Source organism: Schistocerca nitens, chromosome 4 (genome assembly GCF_023898315.1).
Source record: "Schistocerca nitens isolate TAMUIC-IGC-003100 chromosome 4, iqSchNite1.1, whole genome shotgun sequence".
NCBI lineage: Eukaryota > Metazoa > Arthropoda > Insecta > Orthoptera > Acrididae > Schistocerca > Schistocerca nitens.
This window is the reverse complement of record NC_064617.1, coordinates 501,700,121-501,716,345: the sequence shown is the minus strand read 5'-3', so window position 1 is coordinate 501,716,345 and position 16,225 is coordinate 501,700,121.

Here is a 16,225-nt window from a genome sequence, read left to right as displayed (position 1 = left end):
TTCTGCATACACACTGCAGGCCGCAGCTGCATTTTGTCTACACTCATATAGATGAGTATCGTCTCTCCCTTTTCAGAGTTAGAATAAACCATTTTCACAGTTCTTACAACAGTGTACACACTGTTGTACCTGCGACCTTCTCATGTTCCTACTGTGCATACTTCTGTTCTTATTTGTGTACAGTACACTATCACAGACGTCCGGTAACACAGTGTACTACAGTTATTCTGCGTACAAAGACTAATTGCAGATACAGAGACAGCCAAACTCGTAAATATCATAGTCTTCGTAAACACACCCCTACATATCTTGTTTGTTACAACATGCAACTGAACGTCTAAGGTTTCAAGCGTCAACTTTACGTTACAAATTACTCTGGATGTATGTAAGATTTTAGAATGTAACAAATGGCATTGATTAAGTATTTGTTTCTATTTTCAGTTGTGCTAAAGATAATAACATATTTCCATTTAAGAAAAACACGTAAGTAGGTGTTGAAAATCAGACTTCTGTGCATTTCTCAATGGTTTTATTAACCAGTTACAACAGGCCCTCTCCTCACTTTCGGTCTGTGGAATTGGTTATTCAGTGTTTGCTGTTGGTTGGGAGGTGATTCCAGTGGTAACGTTAGGTGATTCACCCCGTATTTTGTAATCTTAGTGCCTAGAACATTCTACCTTGTAAATTCTAAAAATTCTGCAGTAGTTGCACCGAACTTTCAACGTTGTATTTTTATATGAGACGCTTACAAGGGGGAAAATTGTTTATCTCTGCGCCTGGCATGCTCACGTGAGATATGATGTAAACACTCCTCGAATTAATGGTGTATGAAGATCACAAAATTATTTTTGTTAAGTCCACCTATGACAGAAAAATATCTGAGGTAAAGCGAATGCTACAATTAACCGACTACCAAGAAAAACTATTATTGTTACATAATGAACTACATTCCTATTAGAACTGAAATGCATTCATCACTTAAAGACTGGAAATAAGAGAAATTACACACTAATCCTTAACTTTCTTATATTGAAAATTTGCCATCAGCTACCTGTTGAGTGAATTCTGCTATCTCCAAAACGAGATCTCTTTCAATGAAAAGCACCACCAAGAGTAACAATCATTCCTGACTTATAGAACTCCCTAAGAATGATTTTACTATTTTCAAAGTTAGAAAGCACCTTTTCACTTTTACTGGTGTTATGAGAATTGTGAGAATTAGCCTCAACAGTTTAGGGTACTCAGCGAAGGCTAATGGCACCAGACAGTGATCTAAATTCTTACAGGAAGTAGATAGAAGATAACTCAAGACCAGGTGCTTGTAACATTGTGACCTGCCTGCAACGTAGTAACATACTATTTTCCTTTCCTATTTAAATGTCAAGAGTTACAGATATAATATAATCACTGAGTCAATGAACTGCACTGCAAGTCAGCGAATATGTATGCCCGGGATGATGAGAGCAGTGTAGCATTATCATGTGTATTTTGTTCTATATAAGAATATGCGTTCCTCTTTTCTCTCTCTTCTTTAGTCGCACGCCTTTCTGACAGCATCTTACTCTATCAGACTTATTTCCTTCCATTTTGTTCAAATGAACTGAAATTTTATTCTTGTTGGGAATTTGCTTAATTTTGCCATTATTATCACCAATTGCGAAAACTGATAAGACTTTACTGGGAATACTATTTTCTTTCGCTCCAGAGTCGGGCTAAGATTATTATAATTATTATATATTTCGCCGAAATACGGCAAAAATTTCTTTGTTATGTCCAAAACTGTGAGATTAATGTAAGACAAGTCAGACGTCTGTATAAAATGCTTTGTTAGAAAATAATTGTTTAATTTGGCACAGTATCGAACATCAATCCCCAATTTATAAATGTTACAGATTTTGCTCTACTACATATTTTCTTGCTTTGCCAACAGGATACCTACGAAATTAAACTATTCTGAATTTTCTCATGAGGTGAGAAGACAGTAATTTCCCTGAGATTATAGAAACCCAAATTAAACGTTTTTCAGCGTGCCACAAGTCTATCGACCTTCACTTCAAACAATAAAAAAGGTAAAAAAGAGTAGAATTAACTAATTATGTAGTCAATTATATCGTGTGCATTTTCGGACAAAAAATAATTTTTATTGTAGAGACCAAGAAAGTGGCGTGTGTGTGTGTGTGTGTGTGTGTATGTGTGAAATATTTAGGTTCATTTTACTTTTCATTTAGTAGATTTCCTTTCAATTAATTAATTATTTAATCATTATCAATTATTATTATTGTATTTGGCGCTCAAAACGAGTGGCTGCAATGTAAGAATAACTTTACATAAAAATTTAAATTCCAGTTTCTAATATAAAATTTGTATTTCTATTCCATACAACCATCCAATGTACTGTACCACGATGTGGAAAAGGTCAAGCAATCCAGTTTACAGCAAATTGTACATCTGTAAGGTAAAAACTCAGTCAAATGAATTTTTTGCTCTGTCAAGACAGTAGTTTTCTTCTATAGCATTTTTTCCTTTGATTCTCTACAGAAGTAAAATCGTAGTAGTTTAGCTCAGTGATTTTGGATGGGTGTGTTAAGAAAAATCCAATTTTGCAGTAATCGACATAAGATTGTTATTGCGTGTGAAGATAGAGAACACAAAATGGCCGATTTCACCGCTAAATGATAAAAGAGCATCGTAGTCAGGAAAATTATTTATTGTATTAACATGATTTACTGTTATTTATAAATGTATGTTACAGTTAAATAGTAACATTCGTGTAACGAATTTTTCCCAATTTTTCAAAATTTCATATTATGGTCAAAGCTTGTTTAAAGGAAAATTCACCAATTGAAATCATGGCTTCACCATCATATATCGAAAGTGAAGCAGTAAATCTAAATGAATCACTTATAGATTTCACTGTAAATGAGTTAGAAAATCAAACTCCGGACTTGAACATGGCCGTCGCCAATTCGGAGATCGACCACTGCAATTAATGAAAATACATTGGGTACAGATCAGTTTAATGGGACGACAGAAGACAGTATTGCGCTTGACCTGCTTACTGGTTTCCTGAAAAAGTTGGAACTTCGTGATCAGCAGGAGAAGAAACAGGAACAAAGAGACAAAAATTAAAAATGAAATAAAAACCGAATTAGCCAACAACAGGTTGGAGTTAATGAATATGAAGCAAGCTTATGCACCAATTTTGGACCAAGTCAATAAACTGGACAGTTTTGTTAAAAATTAAAAACTTCGCATTCCACAATTAAATAGGATGTGGAACAATTAACATCTAATGTTACAAATCTCAAAATAAATAATCAAAAGATCTTAGATGAACAACTAGAATCTCACAAAAGGTACATAAATATTGGAATATCCAATTCGATAACCACTATAGAGACAGAACGTTATAAAAAGAACAGTGTTGCCGTCGACAATGTTGTGTAAGGCGTATGGAAAGAAATACGTTCTGCAGTGCAAGCGAATGCAGACTCCACGCACAACACATACAAAAAGAACCAAACGAAGAAATGCCTATGTGGACACGGGAAATAAACGCTCGCGTCCGTAATCTTTGATGGACAGCAGAATGGAAATGAATTTTCCTATGACAATGCAAGAAAAACGACTTTCTGGAATGAAAAGATATTCCAAACACCCAACTTGTCGCCAGCAAAATGTAATCAAAAAGATGAACGTCTAGTGAGTTCAGCGAAGATTGAGCAAATTTTTCTCACGCATCGCCATTTTCAAAAATTTTCCGAGGACAAGAAGTCCATCCATCCAATGGTATTTATACGCACTTTCAAAAATATCTTACCCAGATACTGGTCAGAATATCAAAAAATTTTGTTCGTGATGTCACACGTCATCGGTTACTCAGCCCTATGAGCTACCGAAACTGCTGAATTATGCAGTACTTTTGCTCAATTCGAGGAAGCTTTCCTGGCAAAATATTGGTCCCTGCACAAATATTTTGAACTATGTTACAACGATGGTGCCAACATTGGGGACGAATTGTTAGAAGAACCTAATGTCTGGAAACATGACGTTGAATAGATGGTGCAAGTGGCAATTATGGTCACTATTAATGGTATTAGTGTGGAAGCAACCATTGATACTGGTGCCAATACAAGTGTCATAAATAGACCTAATTCAACCAAATTAACCACATAAAGAGATTACCAGTATTGCCCCTGCAAAATTGCCAAACGACAGGTGCAGGCTGATCTTTATGTAGAATTTGAGCAACATATGTGCCACTTCTTAATACTTAAAAATTTATCGTTTCCTTTCATCCTGGGAAGGAATTTTCTATGCAGTAGAAATGTGAAGATTGATCTACCTGCAGGAAAATGCATGGTTACAAACAAAGGCAAAAGAATTACGCTACAGTTAATCAGGGCTCCAAATGCACATAACCGATACTGTTGTAATGTTATTGCTAAATTGGTAGGCCCAAGAATACTCCACATTTCTAAGGATTTCGAAACGTCAGAATCTCTGTACTCGAAAATTAATGATGTAGCAGTACCTAACAATTCAGCATCAATTGTAGCAAAAGCATCAGAGTCGACCTATCTGAACCAAACACGGAAGGAAGAACTCGCATATCTCATTGAAGATAATATGCCTATATTTGATACTTAACCTGACATCATAAAGAACTTTGTGTATAAAATGGAGGTTGTCCCATACGAAACTTTTTGTAGGACATCATATGCCATGCTGTGGAGTAAAAAAGGAAGCTATCTATTGACGATAACGTTCAGTGACAAAGTCAAGGGACTTTAACAAACAGAAAAATTTAAAAAAGCGTTATGAATGGTCAAATGTTAGTAGACGAAGTGATACTTACCCACTTGAAGTAATGACGTTTGTTACACGTGTACCAGTATTTGTATGTAACCAACTGTACTGTGTATCTAACTTGTATATAGATTTCGTGATGTATGCATAACTAATGTGAATCTCTTTCTTTCAGTATTTACCTTGTAAGTTTTTTCATTTTGAATTAGTTAAGTAAATAACTTCATTCAATAATCAAAGATAACTTTTTCGAAAAGAACTGTTTCAAACGTTATTCCCTTAATGGATGTGAATAATTAGTCATGACAGGAATGAAGTTAAAGAAACCTTTTAAACTTTCTTTGCAAAGTCAATGAGTAAATTCAACCTTTGAATCACTTGATGAATAGTAAATTTCATTTTTTTCCCATTATTTATGAAATAATTTAGATTTTTGTGCTAATGTGTTCTTTGTAGTGTGTACATAGAACACTAAGATAGTCAGTCTCTAGAGAATCAAAGGTGTTACCTTGCTTAAATCATTAGATTATATATCCTTCTGATGTATATGTGGTAGCATTTTGGCTAATTTTCGTTGCAATTTTAATTTCGTAAGTAGCAAGTAAAATTGCGAGATTTTCTCTACTTGACTGAGCAACGAATATCATTCGAATGAGAAAGGAAGTTACGCTTTCTTTCCTGTGACCATACAAATAGTTACAAATAACTGAATTTTGAGTAACATATATTTCTAATTTCTTTGTAATTCTTTATGGACAGTAATGATGATCTTCTGATCAGTGACTGTTATTGTAAATCCTGTATATGAACCTCCAAGGCGAGTATAGCTAAATGTACACTGTAGTGAACTCTCATGGATTTGTGTTTCAAAGAATACTTAGATATTGAACCTATAAAATTTACCCAAAGTGAAAATGTTGATGGAGACTTTTCAAATAAAGCATCATGGTATTTTTCACTGAACACTGTTGCAATTTACTGGACAATATATAAAAGCAAAAGTTGTCACAACTAACTGTGTATAAAAATAATCCTATTTAATGAACAGTGGTAGCACATCAAATTGTGTGTGGCGATTTTTCTGCAAGATATGACAATTGGTGACATTTCCCCATGCGAACTGGGTGAAGTGCTTCATTCAGTGACCATAAACTGCAACCGGACAGAAAGTGATCTCTGAATTTTGTGCTTTACTGCCACAAAACCATGTGGTGAATAGGACAGTATCCACTCGGGAACTGCAAATTTGATCAACTTCTTAAAGACTATGTTTCATGTGTGTAGTCGGAACATTCAGTCAACGTTCTTGCTTTGGCATTAACATTTCCTCGCCAGCCACCGCTAATATCGTCTGAAATATTGCTGAAAAGGTTTATGCAGTGCTGTGCGGAGCCAACTAATGTTTGCCGAACCATCTGTAGAGAGACTTTGCACGAAATGGCTACCAATCACACTCTGTGCTCTGTAAAATGTTATGGATGAACAGAAAAATTCAGGACTCAGTGCCTGTCTTATAACACAACTTACCTTGCAGGGCCATAAGATAGCGTCTACAAATACATCTATTATAACATGTACTTGGTTTTTTTTTCATGACCACCAGCAGCGAGCTGCCACCCTTCCATAACGGGCCAGAGAAATGCAAGTGCTCATATCCGAGAGAAAGGAAGGATGAAAGTTACAGCCAGCAGCCGTTGGTGAACTACTGTAGATCCATCTGGACCTAATACTTACACACAGAAGTACGAGAACTGTACCTAGCAATCCCTGCCATCCACTGTTCCATTGCGACGAATTTTTTTTTTCGTTCCCTCAACTCACACTTCAATCAAGTCATTCGTCATTCCACCAAGTGAAAATTTAAATAGAAAGCTGTTATGAAACAAAACCACAAAACATACACTACACACACAGTAACCTTCTGAAGTATACTTTGATTGTCAGTAGTGGTTTATCTTGTAGTGAAGTCGAAGTAGATAACAGTTATATAACAGTGAAGATAACAGTAGATAACAGTGAAGTCGAAGTAGTTAACAGCAGAACTAAGTTAATAATTGGCTCCTTCTACCGACCCCCAGACTCCGATGATATAGTTGCTGAACAGTTCAGAGAAAATTTGAGTCTCATAACAAATCAATACCCCACTCATACGGTTATAGTTGGTGGGGACTTCCACCTTCCCTCGATATGTTGGCAAAAGTACTTGTTCAAAACCGGTGGTAGGCAGAAAACATCTTCCGACATTGTCCTAAATGCTTTCTCCGAAAATTATTTCGAACAGTTAGTCCACGAATCCATGCGAATTGTAAATGGTTGCGAAAACACACTTGACCTCTTAGCCACAAACAATCCAGAGCTAATAGAGAGCATCATGACTGATACAGGGATTAGTGATCACAAGGTCGTTGTAGCTAGGCTCAATGCCGTTTCTTCAAAATCCACCAGAAACCAACGCAAAATAATTTTATTTAAAAAAGCGGATAAAGTGTCACTAGAAGCCTTCCTAAGAGACAATCTCCATTCCTTCCGAACTGACTATGCAAATGTAGACGAGATGTGGCTCAAATTCAAAGATATAGTACCAACAGCAATTGAGAGATTCATACCTCATAAACTGGTAAGAGATGGAACTGATCCCCCATGGTACACAAAACAGGTCCGAACGCTGTTGCAGAGGCAACGGAAAAAGCATGCAAAGTTCAGAAGAACGCGAAATCCCGAAGATTGGCTAAAATTTACAGATGCGCGAAATTTGGCACGGACTTCAATGCGAGATGCCTTTAATAGATTCCACAACGAAACATTGTCTCGAAATTTGGTGGAAAATCCGAAGAAACTCTGGTCGTATATAAAGTACACAAGCGGCAAGACGCATTCAATACTTTCGCGGCGCAGTGCCGATGGTACTGTTACCGACGACTCTGCCGCTAAAGCGGAGTTATTGAACGCAGTTTTCCGAAATTCCTTCACCATGGAAGACGAATGGAATATTCCAGAATTTGAAAGACGAACAGCTGCTAGCATGAGTTTCTTAGAAGTAGATACCTTAGGAGTTGCGAAGCACCTCAAAACGCTTGATACGGGAAAGTCTTCAGGTCCAGATTGTATACCGATTAGGTTCCTTTCAGATTCCGCTGATACAATAGCTCCCTACTTAGCAATCATATACAACCGCTCACTCACCGATAGATCTGTACCTACAGATTGGAAAATTGCGCAGGTCACACCAGTGTTTAAGAAGGGTAGTAGGAGTAATCCATCGAACTATATCATTGACGTCGGTTTGCAGTAGGGTTTTGGAGCATATACTGTATTCAAACATTATGAATCACCTCGAAGGGAACGCTCTATTGATTCGTAATCAGCATGGTTTCAGAAGACATCGTTCTTGTGCAACGCAGCTATCTCTGTATTCGCACGAAGTAATGGCCGCTATCGACAGGGGATCTTAAGTTGATTCCGTATTTCTACATTTCCGGAAAGCTTTTGACACTGTTCCTCACAAGCGCCTTCTAATCAAGCTGCGGGCCTACGGGGTATCGTCTCAGCTGTGCGACTGGATTCGTGATTTCCTGTCAGGAAGGTCGCAGTTCGTAGTAATAGACAGCAAATCATCGAGTAAAACTGAAGTGATATCAAGTGTTCCCTAGGGAAGCGTCCTGGGACCTCGGCTGTTCCTGATCTATATAAATGACCTGGGTGACAATCTGAGCAGTTCTCTTAGGTTGTTCGCAGATGATGCTGTAATTTACTGTCTAGTAAGGTCATCCGAAGACCAGTATCAGTTGCAAAGCGATTTAGAAATGATTGCTGTATGGTGTGGCAGGTGGCAGTTGACGCTAAATAACAAAAAGTGTGAGGTGATCCACATGAGTTCCAAAAGAAATCCGTCGAAATTCGATTACTCGATAAATAGTACAATTCTCAAGGCTGTCAATTCAACTAAGTACCTGGGTGTAAAAATTACGAACAACTTCAGTTGGAAAGACCACAAAGACAATATTGTGGGAAAGGCGAGCCAAAGGTTGCGTTTCATTGGCAGGACACTTAGAAAATGCAACAAGTCCACTAAGGAGACAGCTTACACTACACTCGTTCGTCCTCTGTTAGAATATTGCTGCGCGGTGTGGGATACTTACCAGGTGGGATTGATGGAGGACATCGAAAGGGTGCAAAAAAGGGCAGCTCGTTTTGTATTATCACGTAATAGGGGAGAGAGTGTGGCAGATATGATACGCGAGTTGGGATGGAAGTCATTAAAGCAAAGACGTTTTTCGTTGCGGCGAGATCTGTTTACGAAATTTCAGTCACCAACTTTCTCTTCCGAATGCGAAAATATTTTGTTGAGCCCAGCCTATATAGGTAGGAATGATCATCAAAATAAAATAAGAGAAATCAGAGCTCGAACAGAAAGGTTTAGGTGTTCGTTTTTCCCGCGCGCTGTTCGGGAGTGGAATGGTAGAGAGATAGTATGATTGTGGTTCGATGAACCCTCTGCCAAGCACTTAAATGTGAATTGCAGGGTAATCATGTAAATGTAGATGTAGATGTAGAAATCTGGTTAATTCACAGTAACACAAATTTTAATGCAACTGTATTGTAAAATATTTAAGATTTTTCCTGTTACAATTTATGATGTGTTGTGTAATCATAATCCAGAGTAATATCCTTTTCTGTACCAATAAGACGTTAAAAGCAAAGGAAGTATATTTATTGTTCTGTGAACATGTAGTCAATTGAGATTCGAGTTGAAATATAAGATATCAGCATAGTCGAACACCCGTTCAATGAACTGACTTTAAATATCTACTACCTGGTAATATTCTATAAAAGCATAACTTCCAAATAGTGCAAACTAGCAGGTAGTGAATGCCAATGTAAAAGGAATTTTACTAAAAACTCAATAATACTGCAATATATAACTACTATTTCAAAATATCATAAAGACCTGATTGTAATATAATAATAGACATGCGCAACCCTAGGCACACGGGGGCGGTTTTTTTAAATGGTTTTGTTTTTCCTGGACCCTAGACTGCCAAATGGGTGAACCCATCGAAATGTAACAAAAACATAATCAAAATGTGAGGGTGCACAAGTCACTGATAGAAAGTCACTGGTAGCTAAACCATGAACATTGTAAAGGGAATGTAAACTCTATGATCAACTGAAATAACTCTTACCTGTCTATGACTAATCAGAGGATCTATTGTTGCCTAAATTGGACAGTAATTTCAAAATATTGTAAATAGTTTTTAAATTCCCGTCTGGGTTGCGACGTAATATTGTGCCCTGCTCGCAACGTAATAACATACTATTTTCCTTTCCTATCAAAATATCAAGAGTTGAAGATATAATTTAACCACTGAGTCAATGAACTGCGCTGCAAGTCAGCAAATGTGTACGCCCAAGAAAGTGAGAGTGGCGTAGCATTATCATCTGTATTTTGTTCTATATAAGAATGCGCGCTCGTCTTTTCTTTCTCTTCTTTAGTTACGCGCCTTTCTGACAGCATCTTACTCTATCAGACTCTTATTTCCTTCCATTTTGTTCAAATGAACTGAAATTGTGTTCTTGTTAGGAATTTGCTTAATTGTGCCATTATTATCGCCAATTACGATAACTGATAAGACTTTACTAGGAATACTTTTTTCTTTCGCTCCAGAGTTGGGCTAAGAGTATTGTAATTTTTATGTATGTCTCTGGAAAACGGCAAAAATTCTTTCTTATGTCCAAAACTGTGAGTTTAATGCACGAGATGTCAGATGTCTGTATAAAAAGCTTCTTTCCTAAAAAAATTGTTTAATTTGGCATTTTTGCTTTCATTTCATATTGACGATCATCAGTCCCCAATTTATAAATGTTACAGATTTTGCTTTACTACATTTTTTCTTACATTGCCAACACGATACCCACGAAATTAAATTAAACTATTCTGAATTTTCTCGCGAGGCGAGAGGACAGTTAGCAATTTCCCTGAGATTATAGAAACCAAAATTAAACGTTTTCCAGCATGCCACGAGTCTACCAATCTTCACTTCGAACAATGAAATAGGTAAAAAAAGAGTATAATTAACTAAGGAGTGAAATGATTTTTTTTACTTAGTCGATAATATCGTGTGCAGTTTCGGACAAAAAATAATTTTTATTATAGAGAGTAAGATTGTGGCACGTGTGTGCGTGTGAAATATTTAGGTTCACTTTACTTTTCATTTAGTAGAATTCCAAAAGCTCTGAGGTGGAGCCACCGCAAAATATATATTAAAATAAATTTCTCAATAATGTATTACAAAATTTAAATTATCAGAACGCATTTCGCATGTTTCCCACGCGGATTTAAATAATGGCAGTTGATATGTGATATCACGCGATAATTTTCGAACAGGTAGTTGCCAGTTTTAAGGCTGCACCTAAAAATGCCATTTAGCTCTGTATAGCAGAAGTTTTGTGCGTGGCTTCCTCAGAACAGGTGTTATGGGCGTCCTAAAGGCTCTAGTGTTTCAGCCAAAGGGTGTCCTACCAAAACCTGCACACAATTTTCGCGGTCTTTTTCTCACATGAAAATGAAATAAACAAAGTTGCTGAAACTTCGCTTTCGAATCCCTGCCTGTCTATATCTCTGTTATGCATAGATGCTTCATTAATAGATGTTTAGTGCTACTGTTTTGTTAGGTTTTAGAGAGTTTTTTCTGTCATTGGCTGTTCTTTCCACTGTTGGAATTAGTTTACAAATCTCTCGCCAGGTGCACTAGAGTACAGTAACATAAATCTCACAACTTAACGTGAGTTTCATGAATGATTAGGAGAAAAAATCGGGTGAAATGTCTCCTGTTCCTTAGTTTCCTTGCTAGCTGACTGTGGGTAATATCTGTTATTAGCAAGTTTTGCTTTATTGCTAATAACAGTAGCATATCACAACTTCGTATGCCCAGACCCAATGTAAACATGAATCAAGAACCAAAACAGTGTAAATCCAGGAAGAGGTATACACCCAAATTTAACAGAGTTATGAACAATGCAGCTGTGTAGTTATATGTGCTATAACAATTAAAATGCATATTTTTCTAATACACAAGTATACACACGACAAATCGGTGTGTAAATAACCGTGAGAGTTGCTTCAGTTGCTCATATCAGCTAGTCACAGCAGAAGATCTGTGATATCGTGGAAACATAACTGTTTCGTCACCCGATCTCAAAACGCCATGATTTGAGCTCACAAAACGTTGGAGTCTGAAGTTTAGAAATGAAAATACAAAAAAACTTTAAGCATGCAGCAAAGCTAACCCACACAGCATTGAAGATCTCTCTGAAACGCATCTTTTGCTATGATTTGCTGTGGTGAACTGCTGGGAAACGTAACAAAAAAAATGGTTCAAATGGCTCTGAGCACTATGGGACTCAACTGCTGAGGTCATTAGTCCCCTAGAACTTAGAACTAGTTAAACCTTACTAACCTAAGGACATCACAAACATCCATGCCCGAGGCAGGATTCGAACCTGCGACTGTAGCGGTCTTGCGGTTCCAGACTGCAGCGCCTTTAACCGCACGGCCACTTCGGCCGGCGGAAACGTAACATTGATGGATAAATTCTCTTCCTATAGATCTTATCTTGGAATTGGCTTTTGATGATAATTTGTAGTTGCTTATGAAATGGAAAAAAGGTGCAGTATGTGATATTGCCCCGACCCCCTTCTGATGTTTTGGGTCTGCTTGCTTGACTAGTCCTGGTCATAGGTGCCAGCATATTTTATAAAATATACAATGATGCGCGCTGACAGCATATTTTTATTGGACAAATGTCAATTCGCTTCATTATTTGTTGCTTTTCCATTTAGAAATTTCGTCACAAGTTTTTCTGAAGAAAATGGGTTTCCATCTGTCAAAACCATGGTAAACTGCTGAATAAAACCACCTTCCATTGCAACTGAGTGGCAGCTCTGGGTTCATTTACAAAAATAGCATGTAATATGAGCAATATACTTGCTAAGTATTTAAATCGAACAGTTCACAGATGGTTTCGTAAACAGTAACAAATAGAGTGAGTCCAAAAACTACCTGCAATGAAATCAGCTTCTGTTTTACATGAGAGGAACACAGCCATGGAATTATTTACCTACCCAATACTGCATTATAATGCGAGCTAAAATGAAGCAGAGTATAAGCAACTTATTTACAATGCAATTCACAAGTGGAATACAAATAAGAAGTTCATAATAAGGAACAGGATGCAATGAAAACAGCTTTGTGTCATGTCATGTCAGATGATTTTTAGGTTTTGACAAGTGCTGAAATGCAATTATTTCCATTTGATAATGGCCACATAATGGAAATAGTACTATTGGGTTTTACAAATAAATAAATGAAATAAACCGTTAGAAATGTACAAATTTATTTGCAGTGTGACTGTAAAATGAGTCATTCCACTTTATTACGACCTGTCGTTCTAAATGATCCATAGAACATGTAACTAACTAACTAACTAACCAACAGTCAAAGGCTACCATTATATCACTTACAGAATTTTACATGGCTCGAACCCCAGCTATGAGAAGTTAATCTTAGTTTTTTTATTGTGATTTCTCGAACACATTACTTTATAAGGTCACAAATATGTTTCCAGGTACGCACTTTACTATCTGACTTTGAGACCCACCCATAAAATAAAAAAGAAAGATATTGTCAACTAACTATTTCGAAAAACAAGAATACGGATTTTTCGCCACATCCTAACGTATTCAGAATTCACTGCCGGGACACTATGAGCGCTAATGTCTTTATGAGATCCGATTAGACTAGATTTACTTCATTCCAATTGATCCATAGTGAGGAGGTCCTCCAGGATGTAGAACATGTCAGAAAAAACAACAAAAATTTACAACTAAAACAAATAAGCTAATGTACCTTCCACAGCTACCAAGCGAAATGATCGTCATTTTTTTAATGAACACTATATGAAAGGATTATTTTACAACACTCATTTACTGAGATCACATTAATGCACTCAATTTAAAATTTAAAAAATGTTTTTTTATTTATAAGGTAATAAACATATAATAGAATTACTACAATACTTATTTACAATGAACACATTACTGTACTGAAATGATGCAGAAGTTAGACTGTTCTTTACACACACAAAAACACACACACACACACACACACACACACAATCTGTTGTTCCACTGAGAAATTCATCAATAAAGTACAAGGTTTTGGCCACCCATAAATCCTTCAGCCGTATCTTAAACTGAATTTCATTGGTTGTTAAGCTTTTTATTGCTGCTGGCAAGTTATTGAAAATGTGTGTTCCTGAATAATGCACACCTCCTTGTACAACAGTAAGTGACTTTAAATCCTTGTGAAGATTATTCTTATTTCTAGTGGCGATTCCATGAACTGAGCAGTTGGTTTGAAAAAGTGATATGTCTTTAATAACAAATTTAATTAAAGAATAAATATATTGGCAAACTGTAGTTAACATCCGTAGTTCCCTAAACAGGCCTCTGAAGGATGTTCTTGAGTTCACACCACAAATAACTCTTATAGCACATTTTTGTGCCCAGAAAACTTTAGCTTGGCTTGATGAATTAGCCCAAAATGTAATCCCATATGACATTATGGAGTGAAAGTAAGCATAGTATGCCAGCTTTTTCTTTTTTTATCTCCTATCTCTGACAGAATTCGCATTGCAGGTAGAGATTTGTTTAGATGCTTCAGCAGTTTTGTGGTGTGCTCCTCCCAGTTGAATTTATTATCAAGCTGTAATCACAAGAATTTAACACTGTCCATTTCTTCTATCTATTTGTCATCATATGTTAGGCATATACTCGTGGAACACCCCCTACAAGTTCTGAACTGCATGTAGTGTGATTTTTCAAAGTTTAGTGACACGGAATTGGCAAGAAACCAATGATTAATTTCCACAAATATTTTATTAGACGATCTTTCTAAGACTACACTTGATTTGCTATTTATTGCAATGTTTGTATAATCGGCAAACAAAACAAACGTGGCATCTGGTAATGTTACTGTTGGAAGGTCATTGATGTACACAAGAAAAACTGAGGGCCCTAAGATGGAACCTTGTGGGATCCCACATGTAATTACTTCCCAATTGGACGATGCTTGATAGCTGAAAACATGTCTCTCTCCTGATACCACCCTTTGTTTCCTGCCATAGTTATAAGATTGGAACAATTTTGCAGCATTTCCTGTTACACCATAATATTCTAATTTACTGAAAAGGAAAAGGTGATTTACACTGTTAAATGCCTTTAACAGGTCACAGAAAATTCCAGTAGCCAGAAATTTTTTGTCTACTGAATTAAGGACATTTTCACTGTAAGTGTAGATAGCCTTCTCAATATCAGAGCCCTTTAGAAATCCGAACTCCGACAATAGTATGCTATTTGCAGAGATCACTCGCTATTTGTGTTAAGATGGTTTTAAAGTCGATTGTGCATTTAACATTACCTTATCTAAAATTTTTGAGAATACTGGTAAAAGTGAAATTGGATGGAAATTTGATGCTATTTCTTTATCTCCCTTCTTAAACAGTGGCTTAACTTCAGCATATTTCAACCATTAAGGAAATATTCCACTGATAAACTACTGGTTACACATATAGCTTAATATGTTACTTAACTCAGAAACACCTTTTTTAAATTAACTTTGTTGATATTTCATCATACCCAATACAACTGTTACCGTATCGCAACAGAGTTTCCGCACTTCTTATAATGTGGTGTTTTGAGATCTCAATCCTACAGCCCGGTCCACACGCAACGATCTGTCTGCGCAGACATCGGCGCAGATGTCTGTACATGCAAAAGATCGCTGCAAATGTGGTGTGTTCACACGACACAAACCCCAATCTACTACTCGCCCGCCATCTGTCGGTGTAGAAAAGAAATATCAGTGGCAAGCGACTACGCTCCCCGTAAACGTCAAAAATTTAATTCAGTTATTTTGAATTATAGAAATGGAGGAAGTTCTGTTGTGGTCTGTGTTCGCAACTTGTGTTGGAAAAAACATTCAGACCAACCGCAGGAAACAGAGAAAGCGGTCAAAATGGTGTAGACAGTGGCTGATAAAGCGAAAGCAGTTTTCTCACGTAAATTTACTGCGAGAGTTGCTGGGCGAACCTAACGACTGGCGAAATTATTTGCGGATGGATGTCGACACTTATAATTATCTCTTAAAGCATGTAACCCCTCACATTATGAGAAAAAGTACTTGTATGAGAAGGACAATTTCTCCTCACGAATGGCTTGCCAAGCAGATCAAAATACCATAACGATGGCTGGTATACTTGATCTACTCCTACAACAGATATTCTAGATTTCTGAACTTTGGATAACTCTTTTCGGTAAACAGTTCGCAACGAATTTTTTTTAAATATATATTACTGTT